Genomic DNA, 4,114 nt, shown 5'->3' with positions numbered 1-4,114 from the left:
AAAATCTAAAATTATGCCATTTTGATTCAGAAAGCTTATCAGCTGTAGAAAAATCTAGTCAGAGATAAACACTTGCAGACTCATTACTAACATACCAAACATATCTCATGATTTGTCAACTATGTGTCTGTGTATGCGGAAAGAAGCAACGAGACTCAAAATCCAAAATTGTAATTTTCTGATCAGAAAGCTAAACAGCTGTAGAGCAGGAATAGCTAAGAAGTTAGAGAATAGTAAATACAACATACCACATAGATCTCATGATTAGCGATGATTCTTTGAGCAACCGAAGTAGTAGTAATATCTTTTGGGCTCTCAATCACTTGGAAGATTCCCATGCTTTTAGGAACCGCATAAGGATCCTGACCTCCCTGCACCAGGGAAAACATTTCCTTTATAACATGCTTCCCCACACTACTATGTTAATCAGTTCAGGAAAAAAAATATTCCTTCTGATCAGTGGAAAACATCAAGTTGTTGCATGCAACAATCAAATCATAGACTTACTTCCATGGAAGAGTTGCTCTCAGAAACTGTCCCGTGTACAACCACAGAAATGTTGAAAGTTGTTATCTAACACATGCCAAATAAAAGGAGAGAATGAATTAGTGACCAATAAGACATACAATTTTTCTATTCTATTTCCATCTAGTTGAAACGTCGCAAGTAAGGGGAAAAACACCAACAATAACATGTTATAACAAAAACCTCATGTGCAAGAAGTGACACAGATTTACATATGTTTTTATCATATCTTTTTGCATTATCCAGCATTATTTCAGAAGTGTGGTGTATTTCCAGCACTACTAATGAACCACAAAATGACAGAGCATCACACATCCAATCATACCAAAATGGAAAGATGTCATGCCAATGCACCATGTTAGTTGCGGTACGGCACTAGACCACGTCTCCCACCATTTCAAGATTTTGGTGAAAGATTCACAATATGATTATGCTATGCGTTAAAGGAAAGCATAGGTCTGAAGGTGTAGCAATTTTATATGACACTAGAGACAAGCGAGTATACTACTAACTAGGGCTACATCAGATACTAGAATGGATCCAATTGATCCATCCTCCAAGTCGTACTCATTTTCCCTCACTTGAGTTTTGTGCCAATTGGATTTTCTCAAGAAGATTTTAACGAGGCGATAAGGGGGACACCTCAAGTCAAAGTACGGGCAACAGTTCATTACTCAACCTCTCGACATATTTCCAGGTCACCCAATGAAGGGACTAGATAGACCAGGACTGGAATGCCAGCCGAAAAATATGTAAATTTCTCCAAGTATGAGCAAAACATAAATGTACGTTTGCCAGAACATCATCTCTGCATCAACCCGGCCCATGGCCACAATTGAATAAAAAACATTCGACCTCGTTCGAATTAAAAAATATTTGACCTCGTTCGAATTAAAAGACATTCGACCTCGTTCAAATTAAAAGGCATTCGACCGCGTTCGAATTAAAAACACTCGATCTCGTTCGAATCAAACAATATCGACCTCGCTCGAATTCACATTGGTTTCGTTCAGGTCAATTGTGCCTTATAATTAAGCTCATACGGCCTTAGGTCATTGTTGGGTTTAGGTTTCGTTAATCTTGCCTATATTAACTAAGTTATGTTTCAAATTAAGCTCCGGCTATGTTTGACTTCGTTCAACAACACTTATTGGCCCCAGGTCACGACTACCTAGTTCAGCATTCGAACTCGTTCGACATACAAACTGAGCTTCTACAACTAAAAGCGGCCAAACGACAAAATTAAGGAAAGAAACATACAAGACCAAACAGAGAAAATAGTTAGAAACAAACAGCGAAAATAGCATTTCATACTCGAAAAATATTTTTTACAAAGGCTGAACTGACGCCCACAAAAGTATGCACAAAAATTGCATGGGAATAACTACTCAGTAACACCATCTTCGCTATCGCCATCGCCATCAGAGTACTCATCCTCGTACCAGGCACCCTTCTCAATCCCATCCAAATCCTCCTCGCCATCATCGGCCGTCCCAGTGTAGCAAGGTCATAGCCATAGGCGACCCGAGCTGCACGTGCCTTAGCACGAGCATCCTCAAAATTAGCCTTAGGAACTCTCCCCGCAGTCATCAAATCCTTGAATATGCCTAGCTGGGCCTCGGCATAGATCCACTTCTCATACAAATCCTGTGGAACATCATGATAAGTAAAAATGTGAGAGGAGGACGGCTAAGCCAACAACTGCGTCTTCTCAGCCTCGAGAGCGACAATTTGATCACCATGGTTCGAGACCTCTTTTTCTAGCCCCAAATTTGGTCGTCAAGCCACTCTTCCTTGAGTCTAGCCATCTTCAAATCATTTGCCCGCTCGGACCAGAGGACATGGATTGCATCCTCTAAAGCCTCCGTTTTTGCCAAAGCTGCCAACCGAGCCAATTCGACTTTCTTCAAATCCATCGTCATCTCGGCGGCCTCGCCACTCAGAGCATTAGCCCTGATCAAACATTGCTCGAGTTCGGCCCGCAAAGATACCACTTGGGTTTGAAGGTTCGGCCTCAACTCCCTTGCTCACTTCGAGCTCTTCTTCTTTAACCCTTAACGCCCCTTCAAGGACACTACACTTGGCGATGACTCTCACGCCCTCATCATCTTTCTGCTTTAATTTGTCCTGGATAGCTTAGAAGTTGCCACTCTCGCCGCCGCCTACAGATCTTATGATGTTTGCCGCGGTATTGGCAGTACTTCTTCTCCATCCTATTAAAAATAGTTTTACGCCTCTCCTCCTGCCGAGCACTCTCAATCTCCAATATTATGGTCTAAAAAAACAAAATAAAGTAGGAAGAGAATCAATCTATCGAAAAATAGCGTTCAAGGCATAGAAACTGGAAAAGTCGGAAGACTTACCCTAAGGGCGAGGCCGGCTATGCCTGACGATAAGGCGGCATCGCTCAGCTTCTCGAGGGTCTTACCCTCCACATCGGAGTAAAGGGGTCCCAAGGAAGGGACCATTTCTTCGGTGTTCACCAGCAAGTCGCGATCCATGGGGATCCCAATGGTACGAGTGGACCCTTCCAACCTCGCTTCCACTTGGGTGAACCCCTCGCTCAGTATCTGCACCTCCTCGGGGTCAATATCAGAGTTGGTTTCATAGCCATCCTCGGCAACACCTTTGACTCTCAACTCAGTCAATGAGGGAACAACAACCGGTACTAAGGATGACGGCTCACTTCTTAGTACGTTGTCGCTGACCTCCATAGATGGCCCTCCAACTTCACCCTCAACTTCGGAAAAGGCTGCACCTTTCTCCACTCATGTTGATGGTGGAACTCCAAATGATAGATCTGCGTCCCTTTCAGGTGCAGCAGTGATCGGCTCATAGCCGTCCCTTGTAAAGTCTACTGCCCGAACTATTCCATTGCCAGCATCCACCGATCTTCTTTTCGTGGATTTAGGCCTTCCTCGCTTGACGACGACTCATCCATAAAATGTAGCACATGAAAAGCTGACGTCCCAGATGTTGAGGGCGCCGATGGCTGAGTTGGTCACGCCAAAACCCGAGATCGAACGGGGCAGACGATCGAGTAGGCTTGGTCGCGGTTGCAGCTGGGACAGATTCTATTGTAGCAGCGGCCTGGCGGAATGCATGAGTAAGAGTTTTTGCCATCCACGGACCTCCTCATGCTAACAAAAGAAGATAGGTAAAAGGCTAGGATTAGCCCTCGCGCAGGTAAAAGACGACCTACAAAAAAATTCTTTTTTGATGAAGACAGTCCGACTTATCGGGAAGCTTGGGCCCGAACTTATTACGGAAGACCGACCATTCGCGGATCCCCACTGTATAAGGAAGGACTCGGCTAACCCACTCGTGAATATCCTCGAACAAAGGAGGGGTTCAGCCTCCGCTGCACAGAAAGAGAAAATAAGATGCAACACAACTAAAGTCGACCAGCACAAATGCAATATAAGAAAAAGAAAGGTGCTTACGAGCGTAGTTCCAAATCTCAGGAAACCCGTTTGAATTTTCCACCATGTCCTCGGTTTTGACGTAGAAGTAGTTGAGCCAAAACTGGCGGCTAGCCTTGTCGTCCATTTTTAACATAAGACATTTGTTGCCATGGTGGCGAAGATGT

At 44.1% G+C, this 4,114-nt stretch overlaps 1 long non-coding RNA gene across 1 annotated transcript; it reads right to left on the bottom strand.

Annotated features, from left to right (window-relative positions):
* Positions 1-248: 248 nt before the first annotated feature.
* Positions 249-654, bottom strand: LOC142172386 (uncharacterized). The gene is made up of 2 exons (XR_012701727.1): positions 508-654; positions 249-371 (listed from the first exon to the last, which is right to left on the bottom strand). It is a non-coding gene; the product is annotated as an uncharacterized LOC142172386 (long non-coding RNA).
* Positions 655-4,114: the final 3,460 nt, after the last annotated feature.

The sequence above is a fragment of the Nicotiana tabacum genome, chromosome 18 (genome assembly GCF_000715075.1).
Source record: "Nicotiana tabacum cultivar K326 chromosome 18, ASM71507v2, whole genome shotgun sequence".
Classification (NCBI taxonomy): Eukaryota; Viridiplantae; Streptophyta; class Magnoliopsida; order Solanales; family Solanaceae; genus Nicotiana; species Nicotiana tabacum.
This window is presented reverse-complemented; position numbering and strand designations above follow the sequence as displayed.